This window comes from Spermophilus citellus, assembly GCF_964194105.1.
Source record: "Spermophilus citellus genome assembly, chromosome: 6".
NCBI classification, from domain to species: Eukaryota; Metazoa; Chordata; class Mammalia; order Rodentia; family Sciuridae; genus Spermophilus; species Spermophilus citellus.
Window position 1 is genome coordinate 132166268 of NC_138187.1, and position 14965 is coordinate 132181232.

A 14965-nucleotide genomic window follows, 5' to 3' on the forward strand; every position below is an offset into this window, starting at 1 on the left:
CAGTTGTTCAGGTCAATAACTCATGAAGCCACCCTTGACTCCTCTTTCACTCCACACCCAGTCCATAAATAAATTCTTAAGCTGCGTCTTCAGATTATGTCCAAAATCTAATCACTTCTCACTACTTGTTATTACTACATTAATATAACCCAACTCTCGGGCTGGGGATGTGGCTCAAGTGGTAGCGCGCTCGCCTGGCATGCGTGTGGCCCGGGTTCGATCCTCAGCACCACATACAAACAAAGATGTTGTGTCCGCCGAGAACTAAAAAATAAATATTAAAAATTCTTTAAAAAAAATAAATAACCCAACTCTCAATTGCATCAGGAGAGAATACATGAATAACAAACTCAAGTTTCTCATATACTCTCACTCAACAATCCACACAGACTTTTGTGACCTATGGTCACAAATTAAGAGCATTTGGGCCCATCAGTAACCAACCAATTCTGCAGCAGACCCAGCTGGGTATCCTCTAATTTTACCTGAAGATAGTGTCAGATGCTGTTACCGCTGTTGACTGGTGAAGAGTCCTTGCTTCCCCAATGTTGAAGAATAACACCAGAGAAGCATGCCGAGGCAAGGTCAGAGTAGAAATTAAAGGACAGCAGAAAAGACTTCTCCCAGAGGAAGAAGGGGACCCAAAAGATGGAAGTTCGGTTGTCTCTCCATTTTATAGTTTCTTTCAGTGATGGAATGTAGGTGGGAAGGCCCGAGGAGTGGGACACAGGTGGGCACTTCAGAGTCAGCATCTTCAAGTTTGCTGTTCATTAACATTTCTTTGGGATGGACTTTGGCCTTGGGCTTTTTCCTGGACTTCATTAACATTCCAGGAGAGTTGCTCAACTTTTCTGGAATTCATTCTCAACATGGCCTCCATTTAGATTTCACTCGATATTAGACTCGATTTACCTAACTACACTGACTACCTAATTTTAAATCGGCTTCAATGCTACAGATTGAATGCTCAATCCCAGACTGCGCCCCAATGCCAATGCTAATTGAAAGCTGCAGCTTGTTTTACCTGTGCTTCCAACTGAATGGCTACAAATCAGGATTCCCGCAACCCCCTCCTCAGAACCAATTAATTTGTTATGGAAACCACATCTAATTTATTATAAAGGATATCAATGAGCACCAAATGGGAAGCACAGGGCAAGGTATGTGGGAAGGAGTAAGAAAATTCCAAGACCTTTTCTGGGCAAACAACCCTCCAAAAACCTCAGCTATCAAAATTCTGTCCTTTTGGGCTTTTATGTAGGTTTCATTACATAGACTGATTTGCATATCATAGGCATCAAGGGCCACTGAAGATCAATTTAACCTTCAGCCTTTCTCCCCTCCCCCAAAGACAGGAGGGTAAGGCTGAAAGTCCCAACAGTAATCCTACCTAGGATTTTCTGGTGACCAGCCCCCATCTCATAGCTACCTAGGGGCTGCCAGCCACCAGTCAACTTATTAGCATACAAAAGGCATTTATCACTTTAGAGATTCCAAGTACTCCTGAAACTGCATGCCAGGAAACTCAGGTTAATTTTTTAAAAAATGTACACACACATACAACACATGCACATGCGCATAATATCACTCCTCTTTAAAGTTTTCTGGCTTCCCCTGTCCTTTAGTTCCTATCCTTTTGTCTTCACTTAAGCGTCAGTCTGTCCATCAGTCTGTCCCTGAGGTCTCCCAGTGACCAACCATTTTTAATAAGTCCAACTCCCAACCCCCTGTATTACTGTCTCCTTTCCTGCTTTATTTTTCTCCACCATCCTTATTACAAACTATATACTATACATATTAATATATTATATAGAACATAAACTCTAAGTGGGCAGAAATTTATATCTATTTGCTCATTAATATATGTACTGGATTCTTTTTTTTTTTTTTTGAGAGAGAGAGAGAGAATTTCAATATTTATTTTTCAGTTTTTGGCGGACATAACATCTTTGTATGTGGTGCTAAGGATTAAACCCGGGCCGCATGCATGCCAGGCGAGCGCGCTACCGCTTGAGCCAAATCCCCAGCCCTGTACTGGATTCTTTAATACAGCTAGCTGGCAGAGTTTACAAGACCTCATAGCCTGAGTTTTTTTTTTTTTTTTTTTAAATGGGATTTTGCACCCAAGGGCACTTAACCACTGAGCAACATTCACAGCCCTTTTTGAGGCAGGGCCTTGCTGAGTTGTTGAGGCTGACTCTTACTTAACTCAGGATCTTCCTGCCTCAGTCTCCAGAGTTGCTGGGATTTTACAGGCATAATGTGCCATCATGCCTGGCACATGATCATACTTCATGTCCTATTTAAATAAATGTGCTTGGCTATAAAATTCTAGGTGGCTTCAATACTCTGAAAACTCTTCCTTGCATCTAGTGATATTGCAGGAAATTTTTATTTGCTCCCCTGTAAGTGATCTGTTCTGAGATCCTAGTATTTTTCTTTTGCTTTGATCTTAATTTGACTATTAAGCTAGGACTTAATTTGACTCACCTAGGAATGAGTTTTCCCAATTTCTCACCTTTAGCATTCTAGAGAATCTCAAGCAGAGGTCTTTGTAACTGTGAAGGAGAATTACTCCATTATTTCTTCAAGCATTTCCTCCCTTTTATTTCTCTAAAACTTCTATTAAATCAGATGCATCTCTACATTTACTCTACTTTTCTCCTTGCTTTTTCTGTGTCTTTTTCCTTATTGTAAAAGATTTTCTTAATGTCTCAGTTGTATCCATTCTGTTATGCTCCCCATGTATAATATAACCATTGTATTCTTCATGCCTACTATTTGGTTCTCCCAGCCCCTGCGAATTCTTATTTCAAATTGTTAACATCTCCCTTCATTTCTTCTAGGATGATTATCAGTAGCTAACTTTAAATTGTTGGTCAATCTGTCTTCACGTTTCTGTTCCAATTAAGCCTATATAGTTTCGATTAAAGTATTTGTGTCCTTCAACTGTATTTTTCTGGGGAGATCTGATCAGGTACTCTAACAAGTGAAGCATATGGGGGAAATCCAGACTCCAGCCCATCAGCCCCTGTAAGCTGGAGAAAGAAATGAAGGCTCCAGTAGAAAGCTCCACTCCAAACCAGAATCTACAAAATCACTCCTCAGATCAGGGTTTCATTCTTTGTTCCCCAAGGACAGAAACATGATAGAGATTTACCAAGACCTAAGGATAAGGGACAGAGACTGCCTAAAGTCTTTGTCACCACCTGACTCCCAGTTTGTTTTTCTCAACTCCTCACAAGCATGGGTACCAAGCATGGTACTTGAGGGGAAGTGAACTAGGAATCTCTGCCACAGGTGTGGAAAAAGGTTAACTCCAAGGTAACAATGCAGGAAAGAAATAGGAGCAGTTTTCCAACAGTTCCTTTTCCCTACAGTTGTATTCTTACACAGCCATGCCTGACACTTATTTCAAGACAGTCCTCTCTTCTCCCATCAGTTCAAAAAGATCCCCATCACCCATTACTTCTCATAGTATTTTCCTTTTATAGTTCTTCCAGGTACGACTCTGGGGAAGGGAGCCAGCAGTCATGCTAGTTCAACATAGAGATGGGAACAGAAAATGACTTCTTGGCAGTTTTGAAGAATTTAAACCACAATGAGGGTTTCTTACATTAACACCTGGTAGAAAGTGTTGTCCCATTAAAAAGATAATGAATATAAGAACCTTTTTAAGGAAGTGTTTCTGAGAAAATGCAAAAATAAGAGTAGCTCTTAAAAACTGTCCTTTTGTAAAAGAAACGTCTAGAAAGGAAATCTACAATCAGTAAAGAATCTGTATCAGGAAAAGGGCAGATGAGACTTTTATTACCCAAGAGACTTTATCTGCATAACAAGACAACCTTTATTCACCATACAATTCCTTCCCTCATTCTCCCATGTGGCCATCAACCCTAGAACCCCCCAAACCCAATGCCTTCTGTAGCTCAGGAGGTTATACAAGTTTCAATATTTGACCTTTTTTCCAGTCTTTATTTTGTGAGAATCTGTAGGTACATGACTATGTTTTTTTTTCCTTATTAATGTCTTATGTTAACTCACAGCCCAACGAATCTAGAAAGGTAAACCATTTTTCACAACTTATAGGAGGTACTCCCATATACAGAAACTCGGTCCCCTCACAGGGTATGTATACACAAGCTTTCTCTTTTTTTTTTTTTTTTTTTGGTACCAGGGATTGAAGCCAGGGACACTTACCACTGAGCCTAGCTCTCTTTTTTAAATTTTATTTAGAGACAGGGTCTCACTAAATTTCTGAGGCTGACTTTGAACTCAAGATCCTCCTGCCTCAGCCTCCAAAGCTGCTGGATATACAAGTTTGCATTACTGTACCTGGCTACAAGCTTTCTTTACAGGTTTTCGACTAATTTTCCATTCCATCTTGGTATTCTCCAAGTCTCCACTTCCACCACTCAACACCCACCATTATGAATGGCAAACTCAATTTGCCTCCTTCACCACTCACCTCTCAAAAGAGTTTTTAGCATTGAGTTTTCAAACTGTTAAGTTGTACCCCAATAGGCCTAAACACTCCCTCAGAATTAATGAATAGAATATAAAACAATGCTTAACAAAATTATATTTTATACCATGGAAACCATTTCTGTTACTCCAAGTAACTAACACTTACTGAACATGCTTGGGAATCTGAGGCAGGAAGATCCAAGTTCCAGGCTAGCCTGGGCAAAGTAATAAGACCTGTCTCAAAATAAAAATTAAGAAAAGAAACAAACAAATAACAGCAGCATAAAATGTGGACTAGAGATGTAGCTAAGTGGTTAAGGACCCTTGGGTTCAAGCCCCAATACCAAAAAAGAAAGAAAGCATGCAGGGCCCAGTAGCACACACCTATAATCCAAGCAACTCAAGAGGCTGAGGCAGGAGAATTACAAATTTGAGGCCAACTTCAGCAATTTAGCAAGGTCCCTGCAACTTAGCAAGATCCCATCTCAAAACAAAAAAAAATTAAAAGGGCTGGTGTTGTGGCTCCATGGTCAAGTGCTCCTCCATCCCCAGTATCCAAAAATTAATAAATAAAATAGTTGGTTTTTGTTTTGTTTTTGTGCTACCAGGAGCACTTTAATGCTGAATTACATCCCCAGTCATTTTTGGCTTTTTTTTTTTTTTTTTTTTTGAGACATGGTCTTGCTAAGTTGTTCAGGCTGCCCTCAAACTTGTGGTGCTCCTGCCTCAGACACCCAAGTAGCTAAGAGTACAAGCATGCACCACCATGACTGCCTGAAAAATGAATATAAAAAGGGGTGGAGGTGTAACTAATGATAAAGCATCCCTGGGTTCAATTCACAGTACTACCACATTCTATATTAAGCACTTTTGGATCATGCATTCTTTAAAGCACTTTTCATATAATAACGCATTTAATCCTTAGGGAGAACCCAAAAGGTAGACAGTATTGCCTCAATTGCACAAAGAGAACTGAAGCAAAGAGAAAGAAAACATGCCCAAATCATGGAGTACAAGTACTATGGCTGCAGAAGCCCACAACTATTCCTATTTACTCCCCCCATGTGTAATAGCACACAATACAAAATTTATTTTTCACTGGGGGGGTCATGATTAAAATTTGAAAGCCTTAGTACTTGTCTTTTCTTTTCTCCAAGACTCAAAAATTTTTATTCATTCTTCTACCTAGGTCAAAAGTCACTTCCTTAGTCAACAGTTTTTCTGAATCCCAAGGGAAACTAATGATGTCAAAGCACCTCTATTAAAATACTTACTTCGGGTGAGGGTGTAGCTCAGTGGGAGAGCATGTGCAAAACCTTGTGTTCAACAGGAGCGCACACACACAAAAAAAGAACCCCACATATTTTTATCTTTTCATCTGTGTCCCTACTAGACTGAAATCCCAGAAAGCTGAACAGTTAGTTTTATTCATCTCAGAGATGATAAAAGGGTGGTTTCCACCCTATACTCAGTCCAAGAGACTCCTATATACCTCATCTTCAAATCTCTACCTTTAAAGACAACTATGATTTTAAGAGTAAAATAAAAACTTATCAGTAGCAGAACTAACTGTTCTATAACTTCCTTAAAGCTGTGGGAGCCAGGTGCTCCAATGTAATCCCAGCAGATCAGGAGGCTGAGGCAGAAGGATTGCGTGTTCAAAACCAGCCTCAGAAAAAGCAAGGCACTAAGCAACTTAGTTAGACCCAATCTCTAAATAAAATTCAAAACAGGGTTATCCATGTGGCTCAGTGGTTCAGTGCCCCCGAGTTCAATCCCCAATGGGGGGGGGGGGGCGCGCCTGTGGGGCCTATATTAAACACCAGTTTTCAACCTTTTCAACTGGCACATGAGAATGAAAACAATTTTTTCCTTTAAATTTTTTTTCTTTTAAAAAAGAAACTACTACCAGACGTTTAAAACGTGAAATGTGTCCCTACAGTATACTCCAGCACAATTTGCAAAACAAACAAGCCGCCAGGAAATAACGTAAAAATACATCCACAGGGATCTGGTTACAGATATTTGTTGTACAACACTATAGCACAATACTATACAAGTCTTTAAAAGAAAGAATTGTATGTATTTATAGAAAGCAGCCCATGATATAATCTGAAAAACTGAGTGGAAAAATACATACAAAGGGGTGCCCTTATGATTTAAAAATGTGACTTGAGTTACAATCAGAAAGCATAAACATCAAGCAGTTAACATTAGCTAGCCGGAAGAGCTGGGTTAGGAATGCTGGACCGCTACCTTTACACACTTGTGTATTTTGCACTTTTAAGACTTGTGATCCCGACCAGTACCGTGAAGCAAAATATTGTGAAATAAATACTTTTAAACTAAAATACGTTTTCATATTAGGAAATGTACGGGGAGGGGAATACATCTGAACTGATGTGTCTTAATACTTAATACCTGAAGACTCCAAATATCTTTGACTCATAATTGTTCCGCGTGCCAACGTCCTAAGACCAAGTGCAGCCCATTTCCAAACTTCAGCAAGTACGACCACCATCGAGGTGCACTGATTAAAATACATACCCTGGAGCCCCATCCCAGGATAAAGTTTCCGTAAGTCTGGGTGTGGCCCCCAAACGGGCATTTTTCAAATAAGCATTCAAATGAGGCAGACAATTCGCAGTCTAAAATGATTAAAGCTCAGGTCACGCCAATATCATCCTTCCCGTCTCACTCTCTCCCCCCGGCTCTCCTCCAAAGTGCCTCGGTACTCCTCAGATCCTGCGCCGAGTTAAGCATCTTCAACTAGACTACTTCGATTTTAAGTTTCAGCTGGCCTCCCTCCGCCTCCATTTTCTCTTCCGCGGGCGCGCGTTTCACAGCCCTTCCCCCACCAGCCTTCCTTCCGCCCGGCGCGACCGTTCAGCGCCGCCACCCACGCCTCAAGTTCCTCCAGCCCGCTCCCGCACTCCGAGGCCCGCACAACTGCGGCCCGCACCGAGGCCAGCTCCCCCCTCTCCACCTCCCGCTCCGGTCCTCCCGACACCCCGCATACAAAACCCAAGATCCACACCTTATGGTCGCTCCATGAGTCGCTCCCCCTCGGAGCCCGGGGGGAGGAGTGGCAGCCGCAGGTCCTAAGCCCTCGGCAGCATTTTTGAAATGGCGAGGAATGAGGGCGCAACTTCCGGCCTCCTGAACCCCCCCCCCATCTCCTACGAGAACTTCCGGCGAGGCCTCCGGAAACCATAGATGGGGCAACTGGAGGACGACGAGAGCTAGAAAGGCTGGGCTCTCTAGCATAGAGTAGATCCTGGTCCGGGGAGAGAGTCACGCACCTGGGCGACTGGAAGTTGAGGTTTCGAGAGAAAACGTTTGAGGGAAGTCGTAGGGTCTTGTGATAGTCACAGAAGTAGCCTAGGAGATCACGAAACAGGGAAGGGAGAAAGTTTAGAACAAAATCAGAGGCCTTCAGCTCGTCGGAAAAATTACGTATGCTTCCTTGCCACTGTTCCTTAATGTAATTTATTCGTCGTTATGCCCCTGGGGTGGCCGGAAAGCGAAAACGGAGCATCAAGCGTTGTCACTAATCGGGAGAGATTAGATTGGTATATTCACAAATAACTGCTAATTATGTGACAAATACTAAAAGAGAGGTGCCAAGAATAGTGAGAGGGAGCTTGCTTGGATCACACAGCCAGGCCATCTGGTCTGATCTCTCCCAAAGCCACAAAAGCGTCTTCAGCAAGGCGTCTCCAACTTCTGTCGCGTCCAGGAAGAGGGCTTTACTCCTCACTATCTAATTTCGTTTATTTTCTTTTCCTTCCTTTTTTTTCTCCCCCGCCCCCGTTCTTTGTACTGGGGATTGAACCTAAGGGTGCTTTACAGCAGGACCACATCCTTAGCCCTTTTTTATTTTTTGAGACAGGGTCTTGCTAAATTGAGAAGGCTGTCCTCGAATTTGTGATCCTTCCTCCTCAGCCTCCGGAGTTGGAATTGCTAGGATTACAGGTGTGGGCCCGGCTCTCATTTTACTTATTTCAGGATGATCCTGAGATTTGCAGGATATTCTGAACTGTAATATTTTGCCTGGCAATTTCTTTTGGTTTTAACGCAGTCCTTTGGAGACTAGATTAAGGCTTCATTGCTTCCCAGTATGAATACTGGTCAGTTATTTGAAGACAGCTACCAATTCTCATCTCCAACCCTCTCCCTGATTTCTCTGCAGGATAAAGCCCCCTTGGTTTTTAATTTTTTTTTTTTTTTAACTTTGCTTGGAGTCTCACTGATCGCTCTCTTCTGTTTAAACATGGCTCCTTAGATACCCATGCAAAAGAAAATTAGGCAATAACCTTCCTTAATTTGCAAGTTGCCCCTTGCTCTACTTCTAGCATAACTTCCCGCGTGGCTGGAAGATCTAGAAGCTGAAGAAACAATTCCTTTCTCATGGTTGTTTACAGCTAACTCAAAGGGAGCAACCTCTCAAAAAAAGGAGGGGAGTGCTTTTTGGGGTTAACCACTGTCAATCTCACCCCCCCATCCCCTTTGTTTAACTTCCAAACAGGAATTTGTTTTGTATCTTTCAAATAGCATTTGGTTAGCTTAGGTCCCTTCCTACTGTCTCCCAGAGACAGTAAAAAGAATATAAATATAAAAATAATAAAGGCTTGATAAATATGTTAAATATTTATGGAATCAAAGAGTAGAACTTTTAGCTGAGCGTGGCATCGCAGGCCTGTGATCCAAGGGTTCAAAGCCATTGAGAGGCCCTGAGCAACTCAGTGAGACCCTGTCTCTAAATAAAATACAAAAAAAAAAAAGGACTGGGGATGTGGCTCAGTGGTCGAGTGCCCCTGAGTTCAATCCCTGGTTGTCTTGTCTCTTCCCCACCCCACCCCCAAAAAAGAATAGAAATTTTTCCATCATGATTGACACTGATTTTTGATTAATCATTAATCTTCCAGTAGTATTGGGGGTTTTTTCCCTCCTTTGACACCGAAAATTGATCCCAGGAAGCTTTACTACTGAGCTACAGTCCAAACCATTTTTCCCCCAGTCCTTTATATTTTTTTTAATTTGAGAAGTTCTCACTTAATTGCTGAGAATCTTGCTAAGTTCCTGAGGCTGGCCTTCAATTTGTAATCCTCCTGTTTTGTCTCCCTAGTCTGGGATTACAAGTGTGCACCATCACACCCAGCTTGCAAATTATATTTTTGCTCATTATTGTGAAGTTCGGTGATATTAAATTGTGTATGTTGTCCAGGCTGTCATGAACTTTTAGCCTCAAGTGATCCTTCTGCCTCAGCCTCAGTTGCTATGACTACAGGCATGTGCCATTATAGCCTGGTTACATCACATTTTTTTACTCATGTCCTCTTTTTATGATATTTAAGGGCTGGGGATATATTTAGTGGTGGAGTGCTGACCTTGCATATGGTGTGATCATATCCCCTAGATGTGATCCCCAGCACTGAAGAAAAAGAAGAGAAGGAGGAAGAAGAGGAGAAGGAGGAGAACAAGAAGAATTATTTGTTTTCAATTTTCTGTTACAAACAATCCTGCTGTTGACACTCTAACTTGTCTCCATGCGCACAATACAGAGAATTATTGACTGTATATATATATTGTTCACTCTATTATGCCAATGTCTTCTCCAAAGTAATTATAAAAGTATACACTCCTAGCAGAAGTGTTAAGAATTCTGTTGCTCCACATCTTTGCATTTTCACATCAGCATTTTCAGATTATTTTTTAAAAAATCATGATAGATATGAAATGGTTTCTCCTATGAAATAATTTCCCATAGTGGTTTATTTTATATGTTCATGATTAATATAATGAGTATTTTTGCCATAATTATTGATTTAAGTTTCCTCATCTATGAATTACCTAAATATTTTGTCCATTTCTCTATCAGACTGTCTTTTTCTTATTATATAATCTGGATACTAGTCCTTCTTGGTGATAGGTATTACAAATAACATCTTCACATCTGTAGCTTGTTTTTACTATTTAAGGTTGTCTTTTGATGAACAGAAATTTCTAATGAAGTAAAATGTATTAGTAATTTTCTTTGTTTTGTAAATTTTAGATATATTTTTAAAGTGATTCTTCCCTGTCTGGGTCATGTATTTTGTTCTAAAAGTTCCAAAGATATGCTTTTCCCATTTAAGTCATTAACTTATGTAGAATTGATTTTTGTGCATGTTGTAACATAGGATTCCAATTTTATTTTTCAATTTGAATAATAATATTATGGCTCTATTACTGAATCTATAAACTAAACATAAGTCTGTAGCTCTTGAAATAATCATTTCTTCTTATTTAACATTATTATTGAAGATTTTGTAAAAGAACTATAATTCAAGTGGAGCCTTAACAAAACTAGTAAGAGCTGGATGCAGTGGTGCATGTCTGTAATCCCAGCAGCTTGGGAGGCTGAGACAGGAAGATCAGGAGTTCAACAGTACCCTAAGTTCAATTCCTGGTACCCAACCCCAAAAATAAATAAATAAAAATAAAAAGGGGTATGGGGTGTGGCTCAGTAGTTAAACACCCCTGGGTTCAATTTGTGGTAAAAATTTAAATACATAAAAACAATTAGGATTTCAAGAGGCAGAGGTGGGAGAAGGCATTTGAAGAAGAGACATGGCATTAAAAAATGGGGAGAGAAAGAAGGAGGGTTCAGAAGACACAGACTGAGAAGAGTCCACTTTGACAAATTGTTAGTTGTTGTGTATAAGATTGTGATAATATTGAATCACACTAATATAGTAGCCACTGGCCACAGGTGGCTTAAAATGTGGTGAGTGGGGTGTGCTGTAAATATAAAATATATACCATAAGATATGTTCGAGGGGGCTGGGGTTGTGGCTCAGAGGTAGAGTACTTGCCTTAGCATATATGAGGCACTGGGTTCGATCTTCAGCACCACATAAAGTAAAATAAAGACATTGTGTCCACCTATAAGTAAAAAATAAATAATTAAAAATAAATAAACACCAGACTTCAAAAACTTAGAAAGGAAGAAAATTATTATCTTGTTGATAATATTTTATATTGATTACATGTGTTGAATAAAACATTAATAAAATTAATTTCAGCTGTTTCTTTTTACATTTTAAAAGGTTACTGCTAGAACATTTCTAACTACAGTTGTGTTATACAGTTCTAGTAGATGGTGCTGGTATAGAATGTTAGCAAAATAGGCTGGGCCTATTTTATGGAGAACTTTGGATGCCTGAATATTCAAAAGTTACTCTAAGGAATAAATAAAAATTTTTAAAAAGTTACTGTAAGGACTGCCATAAAAATTTAATGTGTTATTCATATGTAGTAAGGAAGAATAAAAGGTTCTGAGCAAAGAAAAGCCAGTCTTATAATAGTCCTAATTTCATAGCTCAGTGTCCCATCTAAACACAGCCAGCTTTAGAAACCATTCTGCATTAGTTTTGAGTAGAATTTGCATATGATTTTTATAATAAATAGTATTTAATATGGTAATCATTGTGATTGTTTTTAATATAACATGAATGGAACAAATCTGATGTGTTCCCCTTTGAGTGGGAAACTTAAATATTAATGTGACAGAGTTTTAATAGCACCTCACTAATTAAGGTATAAAGTTCTTCCTTTTGCCGGGAATTAATTTTGTCAGCTTTTATGATTACATCTGCCTCCACTCTAATCAAATATGTTAATCCTTTGTTGAAGGTGGACAGCTTCAAGGACTGGTAAAAGAGCAGAACCCATACAGCTTTGTTATTGTGACATCTTTGCCATTAAGTCTTTTTTTCTTAAAGGGCCATTAAATCTTTTTTTTTTTAATATTTATTTTTTAGTTGGACACAATATCATCTTTATTTTACTTATGTATTTTTATGTGGTGCTGAGGATTGAACCCAGGGCCTCTGGAGTGCTAGGTAAGCACTCAACCACTGAGCCATAACCCCAGCCCAAGGGCCATTAAATCTTGATGTGACCTCATATATACCTTTTTAATATATATTTTTAAGTTTTCATGGACACAATAACTTTTTTTTTAATTTTCATGTGGTGCTGAGGATGGAACCCAGTGCCTCACACATGTGAGGCAACCGCTCTACCACTGAGCTACAACCCCAGCCCCCCCCATACTTATTAAATGTCAGACCAGTTATAAACAATTTATAAAACTATCTTATTTATTCTCATGATCATCCTATTGTCCCCAGACACAGAGAAGCAGTTAATTCAAGATTACACAATGGCAGTCAGGATTCAAACAGACACCCCCTACCTTCAAAACTCAAACTTTGTAGAAGCATTTATCCTTTTAGTTTTTGAGTGTGTGTGTATATATATGCACTCCTTTCTTGAAAAAAGAGAAAAACAAAAGCAAGCAATTTGAACTATTCTAAACAATATTTTCAATTTCCCAAGTTGTTTTTGTCTATATTTTATATTAATGACTGCATCACAACACTCCATATTAAGGCTATACCATAATTGATATTGATATAGTTATTTATATCATTTCCAATAAAAATGCTATGATCAGATATCTCTCCTGTAGTCAGATGTTTTTTATGTCCCTGATTATTTCTTTGGGACAAATTCCTAAAAGTGGCTTTGCTAGACCAAAGCAGTCACTCCCCAATTAAAGACTGAATTGAGAGGAAGCAACGTCAGTTAACAAAGATCCTTTAGTGTCCCATACTCAACTCCTCTTTGAGTAATTGTCAACCAGCTCCTTAGCAGAGAGAGAGCTGTGCTCAAATTACAGACGGTTGCGAGAGGTAAGTTTCCAACACCAAGATCAGGGTAAGTCCTCCACCGCGTATTCAGCATTTCTGTTTCCGACTCCGTGGGGCTTCTACCCACAATGTTACAGCTGGTGCTCTCTCCTGGGGTTTGCGCCCCGAAAATAACTTGGACGCCTTCAGGCGCCCTATAGGGCCACCTCACCATCCCTCCAACCCAATGGTTTCAGAACGGCAGGTTTATATTCTTTCTCAGACTTTTTTCTTGTTGCTGCGGAGTTAGCGCCGATCCACCCTGTTGTCAACCGTGAAGTAGGACCCCTGTCCCACAGCCCTTCAGAAGTAGGAGCTCATTTTCGTTAGATCGATGTCTGGGTGTTAGGCACGCACACAGTTGCAATTCGGGATTAGCTGGTGTTGCTGGCGAAAGGTGCAGAATTTGGCCCTCTTGTTTTTCTTCTGCTCATAAAGCTCGAATTTTAAAGTTGAAACCGTTTAGTGAAAAGCCGGAACAGGATTAGTTACAAAAGACTTCTTATTTTTATGTAAGATGGTGTAGAGGCGTCCTCTTCGTGCAAGAGCCCGGATAGCTCAGTCGGTAGAGCATCAGACTTTTAATCTGAGGGTCCAGGGTTCAAGTCCCTGTTCGGGCGCTTCAGTTTTTGGCTTGAAAACTGACCAATAAAAATTACATCTGAATTTATTAATGCGTTCATTACTTCGCATGCTTCTTATTCTTTTGTGGTGAGAGCACGGGGGATTTCGTTTTAACCCTTTTTTTCCCTTCCTCAATTTGCAATCCGAAAAAATGTCTCTCTGCTCACAACATCGACATATGAAACCTCCATATCCTGTTCTCAGTCACCTTTCTCTCTATCCGCCCTAAGAACACTTTTTCCAAGCACATTCGGAAATCAATGAATCGAATTCAATTTAAAATGGAGGCACGTTCGCGTCGGCTTAACACAATTACGCAGTTGGGAACAAAAACCAAAAAAACCAAAGCCGCCCGAACAGGGACTTGAACCCTGGACCCTCAGATTAAAAGTCTGATGCTCTACCGACTGAGCTATCCGGGCGCTCTCCGCATCGCTTGCTCTTCAGTTTACTTGATACACAGGTAACAGATTATTTCCAGTGGATTAAAATGTATAATAAAATTTTTTTTTTGTTTCATTTAAGGCATGTGTCTTCAAGACTTTTCTCATATTTCATGTTTGATAAATTTCCAACATCTAATAAATTCTCTAAAAGGAAATTAATGGTAGTCAATTACAAGAAAACAGCAAATAAAGTGAACGTTCAAACTTCAAAGACAGGATTGAGACCTCTTTTTATTACACTTTCTCTCTCTTCTATTACTCCCCTGTTAGAACCTCTTAATTTTACTTATGGAGCTAGATTACAGCATTTTTCCGATTGATGAAAAATAACGCTTTCATTCACCCCACGATGCAGCTGTTAAATGAGCATTCCTCAGTAGAAAAGAAGGAAAACCACGTTCAATCCATGAGCAGAGGAGTTAGTATCGTAGAAAAATAGACGTGACTGCAGAAAGGTGAGTCCAAACTTAGGTTGTAGGAAAGGGAGTTTAGAATTTTATTGTGAATTTTGATTGAGCTTTTCTTTCCTCCCTTTCAGGCAAGTTGCAGGTTTTAAGACAGGCTCACTGTGTGAATCATTCCAAAGTAGTATTTCTTCGTGTGTACCAGGGGGAGCAACATGAAGTATTAAGGATAAAACTCTCTGGATCAGCCTAGTTTTTCCTAAAATCAGTTCATCAGCACTGACGC

At 39.9% G+C, this 14965-nt stretch overlaps 1 protein-coding gene across 16 annotated transcripts in view; it reads right to left on the reverse strand.

Moving 5' to 3' along the window:
- MDM4 (MDM4 regulator of p53) overlaps nt 1–7607 on the reverse strand; it is a 31095-nt gene extending 23488 nt beyond the window's left edge. For 13 of the 16 annotated variants that reach the window (XR_014022592.1, XR_014022593.1, XR_014022594.1 and 10 more), the window contains exon 1: nt 7505–7607. The gene's annotated coding sequence lies outside the window, so the exon portion shown is untranslated. Of the gene's footprint in view, nt 1–7014; nt 7289–7502 lie in introns of those variants that run through there. The other 3 variants (XM_081298863.1, XM_081298865.1, XM_081298864.1) reach the window with 3 other exon arrangements.
- Between the last annotated feature and the right edge of the window lie 7358 nt (nt 7608–14965).